This window comes from Phaenicophaeus curvirostris, chromosome 2 (genome assembly GCF_032191515.1).
Source record: "Phaenicophaeus curvirostris isolate KB17595 chromosome 2, BPBGC_Pcur_1.0, whole genome shotgun sequence".
NCBI classification, from domain to species: Eukaryota; Metazoa; Chordata; class Aves; order Cuculiformes; family Cuculidae; genus Phaenicophaeus; species Phaenicophaeus curvirostris.
In genome coordinates, this window is record NC_091393.1 from 110,224,438 (window position 1) to 110,238,194 (window position 13,757).

General features: G+C 44.5%; 1 long non-coding RNA gene across 2 annotated transcripts in view; it reads left to right on the forward strand.

The window, feature by feature from the left end:
* The window catches only part of LOC138717536 (uncharacterized), a 35,736-nt gene extending 23,242 nt beyond the window's left edge, over positions 1-12,494 (forward strand). The window contains exons 3-4 of one of the 2 annotated variants that reach the window (XR_011336895.1): positions 3,366-3,487; positions 12,233-12,494. This is a non-coding gene — a long non-coding RNA (uncharacterized lncRNA). Of the gene's footprint in view, positions 1-3,365; positions 3,488-9,588; positions 10,777-12,232 lie in introns of those variants that run through there. The other variant, XR_011336894.1, reaches the window with a different exon arrangement.
* Positions 12,495-13,757: the final 1,263 nt, after the last annotated feature.

Here is a 13,757-nt window from a genome sequence, read left to right on the forward strand (position 1 = left end):
CCTGAAAACATGGAGCATCCTGTGGGATAGAAACTAGGTTTTATTATTTCTTTGGTTTCTTATTTCTTGGTTTATAGCCATGAGTGGAGGAAGAGACAATTTAAACAGCAAAGCCTTATCACAGAAGTAAGGTAAGGCCAGAGTGGAATGCACTATGCTCAGTGCAGGTCCTTTGTGTCTGTCCTTGCTCCCACAGCAGCCTTGTCCCACAAACCCATTCCCTCTGTGTCCCTCCCCAGACCCAGACAATGGCTTTATTTGGTGCTCGGTTTAATGTCGGTATTTTCCATACTCAGTATCTGATTTTCAGATTAATAGTTTCATAGAATCTTGGAACGGTTTGGGTTGGAAGGGGCACTCAGTTCCAAACACCTGCCATGGGCAGGGACACCTCCCGCTGAATCAAAGCCCCATCTAGCCTGGCCTTGAACACTTCCAGGGATGGGGCAGCCACAACTTCCCTGGGCAACCTGGACCAGTGTCACCACCCTCACGGGGAAACATTTCTTCCTAAGATCTCATCTAAATCCCTTCTTTCAGCTTAAAACTGTTCCCTCTCATCCTATTCCTGCACTCCCTGATGAAGAGCCTCTCCCCAGCTTTCCTGTAGCCCCTTTCAGAACTGGAAGGCTGCTCTAAGGTCTCCCTGGAATTTCCTCTTTGTCTGCTCATAGGTTTTATCATAACTGCATCAAATGCTTTATAAGAAGTTAATGTGCCTTCATAAAACTCCTATGAAGTTAAAGGAACAGAGTTGCCCATGTATTAACAGGGAATTAATTCAAAGTCCAGGGAAGGTAGGAAAGGAACAGGCAACCCATGCTGCAGTGAAGGGGGTTGCTCTTTTGGATGTCCTGTCCAGCCTAGACACTGCAGCTGGACCATGAGCAGTGATAGTAGTACTAAAGTTAATTAAAAAGGAGGCACTTTTACACAGCTAGTACCACCAGAAAGAGTGCGCATACATGAAACAATCAGCAAAACACTCCCAGCACGCTCCTTTCCTTGACGACCTTCCTGACTAAACCAATTTAGACAACAGTCAAAGCAGTCATGAATTGCATCATGTTTACACTGCTATCATGATACCCTTTGCACCACCAAGAAGCAGGTTCAGAGTGTGATTCTTCTCATCAGCTCAAAACTCCCACTTCATCTAGCAGTGTTTATGCTGAGCCTTTGACCAGAACAATTTTTTTCCTTCCTGCACATAAAGAGAAAATAAAACAGAGGAGCAGATTTACAGTCTTGAATTCCCTGTCTTCATAACAGCACCTTCTAGACAGCTGCATCACATCGGTGCTGTGAAATACTGAATGTCTGGGGCTGCCGAGGTGTTTTGTGAATTACCCCATGAGGACATGCTAGAGGAACAGGCAGTCTTTTCCAACCTTTATGATTCTATGAAAATCTAGAGTTGAGGAATATCTTCCACCAGGATTGAACTCCTGATGAATTCATGTGTCTTGCTTGATCTTTCTGGTTTTGATGCTGTGCTATTGGATTTTACTGTAAACATTGAAACAGGAATATTCTGCTACAGGTTATTCTTTAAAAAAAGTAATTCTGGCCATAACATCCCTAGAATCACAAAATCATTTATGTTGTTAAAGTCCTCTAGGATCATTAGCTCCAACCCTTAACCCAACACTGGCAATTCCACCACAAAACCATGTTTCTAAGCACCACATCCACATGGCTTGGGATGGGGATGGATGGGGACTCCACCACTGCCATAGGCAGCTTCTTCCAGTGCTTGACAACCCTTTCAGTGCAGTAATATTTCCTAATATTCAACCTAAACCTCCCCTGGCATAACTTGAGGCCATTTCCTCTTATCCTATCACTTGTTACTTGGGAGGAGAGACCAGTACCCACCTCACTGCAACCTCCTTTCCGGGAGCTGCAGAGCGATGAGGTCTGCCTTCGGCCAGAGACCTTTTGTAGCAATTGATACTGTAGTCACATAGCCAAGAGCTGACAATGGTTCTTTGCTCTTCTGTATGATGACATGAATCTGGTGTCAATTTTCCTTAATCAATTACTCAAGGTTCATGGGAGTGCAAGTGAAAGCAGGATCAAATGTTTCAAAGGCTTTGCATGTTATGAAGTAGCCTCGTAAAATGTAAAGATTTTGTGATGGAATTATTTGAAGTGAAAAAATAGAATCAGGTTTTTAAGCTCCAGAGTTGGCACGTGTATGTCCTGCTTTAAATAAAAGATAGGGAGTCTGAACTCCTTTTTTAAAGACCTTGAAGCATAGGATTCCTGCTCTCCAAATCAGTGTGTCCGCTTAGCATGCAATGAGATAGGCTTGAAAGAGTGCAGGGTAGCACTACATCATGATCTATTTGAGAGAATTAAGAGATAAGGGGGAAGAAGGTCAAGTCTATCTTTAGCTTTGAAATTTATGGCCACGATAGCATCTGCGCAAATGAACGTGATCTGATCAAAAAGCTGAGTGGCAGGGATATCTCTTGTTCATGCATCTTTAAAAACAGTGTAAGCCAAGATGTTGGAATCGTAGGGAGGAAGTTAATCTTACCTTCAACTGAAGATTTGCTGAAGCCTGTGGCAAAGAATTTAAACATTAACAGATCAATTTCTCTTGCAGAAATACAATTCTACTGATTCTCTTCCTTTCATTATTAATTTACAGTCTCTGTAGAACAGGCAGCTTAGGATGAGCAAAGCAATTTATCTTTGTGTAATAAAACCATATGAAGCCATACAGCCAATACGAGCCTCTATGTGGCCTTGGAGCTATAAGATCAAGTTGCTTTAAGCAGCTAAAGATAGTGAAGTCACTGAGATTCCTCCATCCCACTGCCTCCAGTTGCTTCTTTTCCAGCCTTCCCACTTCTTCTGTAGGAAAGAAACTGCCCAAGCCCTTCACAAAGAGCTGCGTCTGTGTATAAACCTGTACATCAGGCTGCATTTTTAAGCATATCCAAAGGAAATTTGTGCAGAGTGAAAACTGGGGTCAGTTTGATATATTGTAAAATAAGTGCCATATCCCAAATTTCTTTGCCAGGGCAGGTCTGTCCCCTGCACTTCTGCTCCCTGCCCTGGGTAGGCAGGGTCCTTATTTCAGGAGAAGCTATTTTTCCCAGGCCACAGAAGTATATTACCTTCCAGAAAGCTGGAAGACCAGAGTCAACAGATGAATGCACATGCTGATCTCAACTCTGCTCAAAGGGAATGGAGACCTGCTTTGGTAAGCAATAGCTGCCATGCTATCATATACATATACAAGTGTTACAAAACTTCTCCTTCATTGGTGTGGACTGTTAACCCCAGATTTGCTCAAAAAACCCAGATTTTAAAACAAAATCTCATGTGTAAACCTCTTGTTTCCCTTGCAGATGCCTCCTTGTTGGCCTGCATCAAGGCAATGCCACACATGGACAGCAGCAGTGTGGAACTGTCACCAACCAATTTGCTGCCTTCGTCATAGAAGCAGGGATGAAAGTCCTTAACAAGCATGGTAAGAAATGGGATCTGTTGGTCAGAAAAATTAGATTTGCTGTGCTGGTAATTTTAAAGTTGTGGGAGATCCCTGGCCATCTTGGAACCAAGGTTACAGAGAATTACTTTTTGTTTCTTCTGCCATCCTTCCTATAACACCTTGTTTAGTCTTTCCATGATGAGTGTTTCAGCAATTCCAGATGTGGATAATATTGTTTCTCTGACATCATAGCCGTTTATTTTAGGTCTCACTTGTCTCATCACATTTCCATAGTATGGCAACATTTTTTGCTGACTCAATCCCCAGCAAACTAAATCCTGGTGGACAAGTTTTCATATCTACATATCTTCCCTCACACAGAAGTCATTCCATTACCTGACAGGCACTTTGACTTGCTTCTTTTTTTGACATGATTTCCACATCCAGACAACAGAAAATGTTTAATTCCTGGTTGCGCAGGCATCTGGAAGCCCTAAGGAGTTTTGACACAGGATCTCTCTCCCCAGTGAGTTTTGGTTGTTTATGTTATAGGCTTTTGTTTCCACTCCTCTGGAAAGTCTAGTGCATTCGCAGGAAGCGTGAAGCCATGCCACCTTCAGAAGAGTGGAGCATCAAACGTGTGTTCTTCAAACACAGCCACGGTATTGGGAAACAGCTGCAGAGCCCGGATCATGGCACGTAGCTGGGCTAAATGAACATCCACTCTCCTGGTATGAGTTCTTCGTTAGCTAACGGAGCCAACTTAAGCCTACTCTACCCAGTTTTAACTGCAGATCAGACAGGATAAGTCTAATTCAGGCATGCTATAAATTACTCTACATGCTCATTCTTTGTCATGGTCTCCAATCTGTTCCTCTGGTGAAATCTTGGATATACTTCTTTCCCTACTATATTAAACCGAGAAGATGGTATGGAACAGCCTGATCTAGTGGGAGGTGTCCCTGCCCATAGCAGGGGAGTTGGAACTGCATGGGCTCTGAGGTCCCTTCCAACCCAAACCATTCTATGATTCTATGATTTTTGTCCATTTTACAGGCTTATGGATCTATAGAAACACTGTATTATCAGACTGCGAGGTCTGCCTTCTAAGGTGACATTTTCCACAGCATCTGGTGTTCGAGAAGAAAATAATGGGTCTGCTTGGGCCACTTACAGTTCTAGGGGAAAATGGGATTTCCTCCCACAGTGCCAGCATTGACATTTTCCTGGATTAAATATAGCCAGCTGTGCAAGGAAGCTGTCTCAGTCGCGGCTTTTCTGTATTTAAAAGTTTCAGAAAGTTAGCTTCAAGATGGAACAAGCCTGTTCAGTGGCACCCACAAGGTCAACTGTATTTTCCAGCACATATTGAAGTTAGAAAAAAACTTATTAAGCTGTCTTGTGCTGCTAAGATCAAACCCAGCATGCTCCCCTGCGAAATACACTACAGGTCTGACTTCTCGTTCTCTGTAGCCCATGCGCAGAAGGCCCTTAAACTTCTTGGTTCATTGGCTGAGAGAGGAGAGCCCAGCACAGAGAGGAACATTTGGGCAGAGCTCTGCTATGAATAGCTCCAGCACTATTCTGCAGATGCTATTGCCCTGCGAGGATCTCTTCCAGCTGCTTGTTTTATGCTCACCCACAACCTGTGGTCTGCATCTTCCCCCTTGCCAATTACACCAGAGAGAAAGTTTGCCATCAGCTGTAAGGACAAGCAACTACTCTGAATTCCTGACATCTCTGGCCTTCTGTAGCCTGTTCACTGGCAGAGGCTGCCCAGGGAGGTGGTTGAGTCACCATCCCTGGAGGTATTTAAAAGACGGGTGGATGAGGTGCTCAGGGACATGGTTTAGTGGTTGATAGGAATAGTTGGACTCAATGATCCTGGAGGTGTTTTCCAACCTAGTGATTCTGTGATTCTATGAAGTCCTTTCCCGTGTTCTGAATGTCGTGCTGCAGGTGTAGAAATGGGTCTTCTGCATTGCTGATCCAGGAGCCTGTGCTTCCTGTTTTGGTTACCATCATTTCACTGGCTTTTCAGATGACTTCAAAACATGATGTTCCGTCAGGCTGCTTCCTCACTGAACGGACTCCATCCTAGGCACCGACCACCCCATTCACCAGAGTGCTAAGGGCTACCAAGGAGCACTCTGCCAACAGCAGCTTTCTGTCTGATGCTGATACTCCATCTGGCTAAGGGTGCTCTGCGCATCACATCACCAGCCCCGTGAACTAAGAGCATCATGAAACTTTTGCACCCCCAAGGGAAATCCAATGTTCCCTGCTTGGCTCACCCACCTCTTGGGGTTGCCACTACTGCTTCCAAGACCACTACCGCTGCTGCTGGGCTCCAGCTCTTTGTGCCAGCTATCACTGATCATTCCCTTACCTGCAGCCAAGGAATGAATATGTCTGTCTGCTGACTCCTTTGTAGCTGCTCCAGCATTGGGTTTGTACAACCCATCATAAATCAGAACTGAGATTTTAAACCTGAGTATCCCTAAAATGCTGCTTCTTACGCCTGAAAAAACAAATCCACATTAAGAACTAGAGGATATATGGAAGCTGACAAGGGACATGAGAGTTTATTTGCAGACCATGCCAGAAGACAGTTACAGATAAATTAATTTTCCTCTGGAAGAGGCTGTGTTTGTTAAACAAAACATAACTCTTCTGATGTATCAAGAAGGTATCAAGTGCAGCTTTTATTTTCACCATAGATCTTGCATTTGTAAATGCCTTGCAAATGAATTTTCTGACCATCACTATTCAGAACAAGTGCTGGCCAAGCTTTAAATTTGTATTTTGAACACATACCAGTGTTTTATCTCTCAAGCAAAACAAAAGTGAAGCCCCAAAGCTCCCTGAAAATAGCAGTGTTTAAAGAAATGCTCAACTGGGGCTTTCAATCTTCTTGTTATACTGCTAGAAAGGGGAAAAAAAGAGGAAAATGAAATGACCCATGCTGTTCCAAACACACTGATAGCGAAGCCTGTCTGTGCTGCTCAAGAAAGAATTACTCTTGCAGGAACAAGCAAGACAGCAAACCATTACAGAAACCGTATCCTTCAGAAAACTCATTTCAAAGCAGTGTTGAAGGGAGAGCTTACTCAGATTTGCCTTGAAAATCAGCATCAGAGAGCACGTAGCAACCAAGTGCAGACATACATCACTGGTATCAACAGCCTTTCAGAGATCCAGGGCATCCCAGCATCTACAGAACCATCATTCTTAAGCCAGTAATTGACAGCATCTCTGCATTGCTCCCCATGGAGTGAGTGTTCACGAGATGCTGAAACCCAGGCACAGTGCAGGTCAAAACCCATCCTTGTGCTATACAAATATGGCTTGTTCAGCAGTGACTTTCCTGCTCTCTCCTTTGTTGGGACATTGCATCATCTTCCAACAGTCCTGGAAGACTGGGGAAGTCCCACTGGACTGGAGGCTGGCTGATGTTGTGCCCATCTACAAAAAGGGCCGCAGGGAGGACCCAGGAAACTACAGGCCTGTCAGTCTGACCTCAGTGCCAGGGAAAGTCATGGAACAGGTGATCTTGAGTGCTATCATGAAGCACATGCAAGAGAACCGGGTGATCAGGCCCAGTCAACATGGGTTCACAAAAGGCAGGTCTTGCCAGACTAACCTGATCGCCTTCTATGACAAAGTGACCCGGCTACTGGATGAGGGAAAGGCTGTGGATGTGGTCTTCCTGGACTTCAGCAAAGCCTTTGACACAGTTTCTCACAGCGTTCTGCTTGAGAAACTGTCAGCCTCTGGGCTGGACAGGCGCACACTCTCCTGGGTGGAAAACTGGTTGGATGGCCGGGCCCAGAGAGTGGTGGGAAATGGTGTGAAATCCAGCTGGAGGCCAGTGACAAGTGGGGTTCCCCAGGGCTCAGTGCTGGGTCCAGCCCTGTTCAATGTCTTCATCAATGATCTGGATGAAGGCATCGAGTGCACCCTGAGCAAGTTTGCGGACGACACTAAGCTGGGTGGAAGTGTCGATCTGCTGGAGGGTCGGGAGGCTCTGCAAAGGGATCTGAACAGGCTGGACCGCTGCGCAGAGTCCAATGGCATGAGGTTTAACAAGGCCAAATGCCGGGTCCTGCACTTGGGGCACAACAACCCTATGCAGTGCTACAGACTAGGAGAAGTCTGTCTAGAAAGCTGCCTGGAGGAGAGGGACCTGGGTGTGTTGGTTGACAGCCGACTGAATATGAGCCAGCAGTGTGCCCAGGTGGCCAAGAAGGCCAATGGCATCTTGGCTTGTATCAGAAACGGCGTGACCAGCAGGTCCAGGGAGGTTATCCTCCCTCTGTACTCGGCACTGGTGAGACCGCTCCTCGAATACTGTGTTCAGTTCTGGGCCCCTCACCATAAGAAGGATGTTGAGGCTCTGGAGCGAGTCCAGAGAAGAGCAACAAAGCTGGTGAAAGGGCTGGAGAAGAGGCCTTATGAGGAGCGGCTGAGAGAGCTGGGGTTGTTTAGCCTGGAGAAGAGGAGGCTGAGGGGTGACCTCATTGCTCTCTACAACTACCTGAAAGGACGTTGTAGAGAGGAGGGTGCTGGCCTCTTCTCCCAAGTGACAGGGGACAGGACAAGAGGGAATGGCCTCAAGCTCCGCCAGGGGAGGTTTAGGCTAGACGTTAGGAAAAAATTCTTTACAGAAAGGGTCATTGGGCACTGGAACAGGCTGCCCAGGGAGGTGGTTGAGTCACCTTCCCTGGAGGTGTTTAAGGCACGGGTGGACGAGGTGCTGAGGGATATGGTTTAGTGTTTGGTAGGAACGGTTGGACTCGGTGATCCGGTGGGTCTCTTCCAACCTGGTTATTCTGTGATTCTGTGATTGCCACGTGGACACATTGGCACAGTTCCAGAAAAAAGAGATGCTTTTATCCAGCTTGAGTTTCTTTTTTTATAGCAGAAGTGTGAGACACAAGAGTACTCAGTGTGTCGCATGCAAGCCATTATCTGTTTCATACATATATGTGGCCGTAATGAGAGCACTTTGTAACAATGGTGACTCTTTCAATTGCTTTTTGTTAACCCAACTGTAAATTCCTTTAACAGAAATTATTTCTACAACTGAGCATTGCAAACCATGCAGAAATAGTTAAGTGCAAAATGTAATGAGCACAGAGGTACAATGGAGGGAGCGTTTGTGCCTGTTCTCGATATCCACACTGCATTTATGTGCATCTCTATAGGTGACTCTCAGATACAGAGGCTGGAATGGCATCAGCCCTAATGGGACAAGAAATGGGAATTGCTGAGCTGAACATGTATGTTAGGCTCCTCGTTTGTATGTTTCTCCTGTGCTTTGGACATAATAAACCCTGGAGGAAGCATGGGATCATGGAATCATAGAATGGTTTGAGGTGGAAGGGACCTCAAAGCCCATCCAGTTCCAACCCCCCTGCCATGGGCAGGGACACCTCCCACTGGGATCAGGTTGCTCAAAGCCTCATCCAACCTGACCCTGAAAACCTCCAGGGCTGTGGCATCCATGACTTCTATGGGCAACCTGTGCCAGTGCCTCATCACCCTCACAGGAAAACATTTCTCTCCAAGATCTCACCCCAGTCTCCCCGCTTTCAGCTTGAAACTGACCCCCTTTGTCTTATCCCTGCACTCCCTGACCAAGAGCCCCTTCCCAGCTTTCCTGTAGCCCCTTTCGCTACTGGAAGGCTGCTCTACGGTCTCCCTGCAGATTTCTCTTCTCCAGGCTGAACAACTCCAACTCCCTCAGCCTGCCAAAGGCAAGACAAATCCTTTCCTTTGCCCCAGCCCTCCCCAACACTGGATGTGTTTACAGTTTGATCTAATTACTTTCATGTTCTTGCCTTATTGTTGTGTCCTTTCCTTCTGTTAATTTGGAGCCAGCACTAGCAAGGACAACAAACTGACTTTCCAAAGAAGCTACCAAAAGAACCCTATCCAAAGTGGATATATACCTTTTTCCGTAGTCTATATTCATTTCAGCCTAATGGAATGAATCCTAGTAATTAAACAGCTTGTTGTGAAGGTCATCCTATATTGCAATATTTAATTAACAGTGTGTGTATATATATATATATATATATGCCTGTATATAGATAGATAGATCAGTAATTTTATATATATATATATATATATATCAGAGAACAGGAGATACCAACTGGAACAAATGCTGAGCAAGAGTGAATAAACCAACTCGTCAAAAATGATAGAACCTCCTTATTCTCAACCACTTGAACTCTCAGTGGAGCCTGAGACTCAGATTTTCAGCAGCAATGAGGGCAAGGAGCATCATGGAGAGAGGCTGGAAGGAATTAATTACAAGCAAGAATGTCCTGACGCAAGACTGGCTGCAAATACAAGTCATTAATTTTTAAATAGAAGGATAAAATGTGGCAGGATATTGAGTCTCAGCACAGTGGAACCCAAAGGATTTGTGTTTAAATTCCAACAGCAAATGTTGCAGAGAAAAAATAGTTTTACTGCTTTACTGAGCAGTTTGTATTTTATGTATTGCATTCTGAAAATGGCATAATGAATCATGTGAAGGGTACAGGACAAACCAGAGACAGGAATTTCAGATCAGGAAATTCTGAATGTAAGGGTATTGAAAACCATTGAAAATGAGGAGGGAAAAAATTGTGTGTAGGTGCCATAGCCATGTACATACATGTGAATACGCTTCCTAAAGCTAAGATGTAAATGAATCATGCATGATGCCAAACCATTCATAACTCAATTCCTTCTTTGGCCACACTTCAGCAGGGGTTACATCCACGAGGGCAGGGAATGAACTGGACTTGGAAGCAGTTTTCAGTATTCTAAATTACCAATTAGCTGATGTAACACCTGGAAAATTGCTGCCCTGAATTATCAATATTGTACTAAAACGATCTAATATCTATAATTAAAGTAATTTTGATTGCATGGTGCCTGGCATTATTTAATATATTCACTAATAGCTTGTATGATAGAAAAAGCATCAGCTGATTGAGTGTCCAGGTGGCACTGAGGTGGGAGGAACAGCAGCTCAGTAAATACAGGGTGAGAACTTAAAATTATCTTGATAGAAATAAAGTATGATCAGAAGATAACAAGATGTAACAGGAACAAGTGTACTCCAATCACTTTAATTTCATATTTTAGTTACACAATATTATAAGCTGATTTACAGCAGCTTACAAGGGTAAGGATATTTAATATTTTAATCAATGGTAGCCAATCACTGCATGATGTAAAAGAATAAAGCAGGTGACCTCGAATTGCAGTTTACAGTCACCTGGAATACTTCCTAGTGTGCTTAAAATGCCGCACACTGATAATGCCTGTGCTCATGCCATCTAGCAAGTTTGTTATTCTCAATGTTTGGGGATACTTTTTGAAGAAATACACTGCAAAATCACACAAAACAAGTGTTCTAATGAAAAATTGTAATTCATGTTCAAATTAGTAAAGTTTGCCCCCAGAGACTGGTCTAGAGGTTCAGGAACCGGTTCCATCACACAGATGCATTGAGTTTTACTGGGTTCTCCAGGCTTTCCCAGGACATTTCCTCATTACTAGACCTGCTTTCATTCTGTTTCGCAGTGGAGCGCTCATTCCTGGGGCTGGAGCTATGGCACCTAATCAAAAATGTGCAAATAAAGAGTTTCACTAAAAGGATGCATTAACTGGGAAAATGTATCTCTACGGAATGTCCTGCCCCCAGCCTATGAATTATCTGTTCACTTTAACTGAAACTCCTCAGCACGGGTACCTGAGAGGCAGGTACTTACAGAGCCATTCCAGTTGGGAGCTGCCAGCAAACAAACAACACAGGAAATGTAGGGTATATCTTGAATGTATTTTAAGTGATTAAATCTTCCCGCTGGGATCAAGCATGAAAAACTGGTATCAAAACTGTTCCTTTCACCACACATCTCACCTGACCAGTGGCGAATGAGATTCCCAACTTTAATATCCCATTATCCCTCTTCCTCACCGGGCATAAGTCCCTGGCAAAATCATCAAATCATGGAATGGTTTGGTTGGAAGGGACCCTGAAGCCCACCCAGTTCCAACCACCCTGCCATGGGCAGGGACACATCCCACTAGATCAGGCTGCCCAAGGCCTCATCCAACCTGGCCTGGAAACACCCCCAGAGATGGGGCAGCCACAGCTTTTCTGGGCAACCTGGGCCAGTGCCTCACCACCCTCTCAGGAAAACATTTCTTCATAAGATCTCATCTCAGACTCCCCTGTTTCAGCTGAAAACCATTCCCCCTTGTCCTATCCCTGTGATCCCTTTCCCTGAACAAGAGCCACTCCCCAGCTTTCCTGCAGCCCCTTTCAGTACTGGAAGGCTGCTCTGTAGTCTCCCCGCAGCCTTCTCTTCTCCAGGCTGAACAAGCTCAACTCTCTCAGCCTGTCCTCAGATGGAAGGAGCTCCAGCCCTCAGACCACCTCTGTGGCCTCCTCTGGTTTTGCTCTAATAGATCCATGTCCTACTGATGGACATGGTGGATGTCTCTTACCCATCACAGCAAGGAACAGATGCTCTAGGACCCTTCTGACCAACACTTGGGAACCCATGAGTAGTAAGTGGAGAGAGGCAATGGATGGAAGTCATGCCAAAACCCCATTTCATCAGCCATGCCGTCCCTAGCAGGAGAAACACAGCCCCATTTGCAGGTACAAAAGCACTGACCAAGTTATAATCATAGGAATGCAACTGAAGAAACAGAACCTGTTTAATTGTAATAGTGTTTGGTTAGCTCTGATGGAAATTGTGCATTATTTATCCCCAGAGAAGAAGACTCTCTGGAAACTATCATGTCTTCTCAAAGATGATGAAGGCTCCCGAGTGGAGGAAGATACATGGCTTCACAGAGATAAGAAGCTTTTCTTCATTCTGCTGCAGTAAGCACATTCACATGTCCTGAACACAATTAAAACAAATATTTGTTTCACCAGGCATATTTAAGCAGTACAATTGCTTTGTAATAACTGGCATTTAAATACAGAGCAATTTAAAAAATAGGAATTAATGTTATGTGAGAAGACTGCTCTAAAAACTGTCATTTTCCAAAACAAAGCTGGTTTGGTCTGCTGGTGGCTTAGCAATTTGTTATAAAGACTGAACAGAGGCTGAGTTGACATTGTGTCCCCATGTTTGCAGAAGTGCTAACCTGAATAATATACTCCAGGGGAATTCCATTTACCATTTATATGGGTACAGGAAAAATGGTAGTATTGTAATTATCACTGTTTTTTTCCAAACAAAGATCTTTCACAGATAAATGCTCAGCACTGATTTTATTTGCTCCTGCAGCTCCTTTTTCTGAGCTCAGTTTGGGATATGTTAGCCCTGCAGTATGATTTTTCTCATGGGGTCTGAGCTTTTCATCTCACTGCGCTGCCCCTTCAGATTTCTCTGGATGGTTTGTAGCATTTGCAAACAGGCTCAACACCTACCAGAATTTTGCCCTTTGAGCCATTTATCGATTCAATAGGGATGGTGTTGGATTAAGGCTAAGCACTCGCTAAACCCCACCTTGCATACCCAGCAATTCAGCACACACAACGTGTGCTCTTTAGTGAGACGTTGTTCTGTCTTGTCTGCTTTCTTGCTGGTTTAAACCAAGTCATTTCTACTTGGTGTATCTATGGGGACAGCCCAGAGCTAACAGCAATTGGGAGGTAGCCAGGATGGTGGCTGCAGTCCTGCATGAAGCTCCAAGCTGTGACTTTGCCACAGTTAAGTTTCATCTGATCTGTGTGCCAGTTCATTTATAATTAAGTACCTAGATAATTTATAATTAATTAGCTGCAATCCACTGAATTATAACATAGCCAAAGGCCAAAAACGTCAGAAAAGTGTGTAGGGAGTGGTGATAGAGGTTGTGAAACAAAACCTTTCAGCAAAGAAAGGTTTGTTCTAGACACAAACCGTGGAGTGTGGTACCCATCTTGGGCTGGTCTAAGTCACCTGCTGAGTTAACACATTCTCCTGCAAAAGGAGTGTGAAATACAGCAGTAGGAATCCTGCACACAGCATGTAGGGCTGCTGCCACAATAGTGAAAGGGCAGGAAGAATTTCTTGCTCTCTTTCTTCCCATTTGTAGGAGCAAAGCAGCTTAGTACGTTATCCCTTCAAGGTGGTGTTTTCCGTTACTAGAGCATCTGGTAATAAAAGAATGTAAAACATTGGAGAATGGATTTAGAACAGCCCTGAGGAGAGGACTTGGGGGTGCTGGTGGATGAGAAGCTCAACATGAACTGGCCAGGACACAAACAAGTTGGCAAAGAATCTTTTTGGTCAGGTCCTCAGCT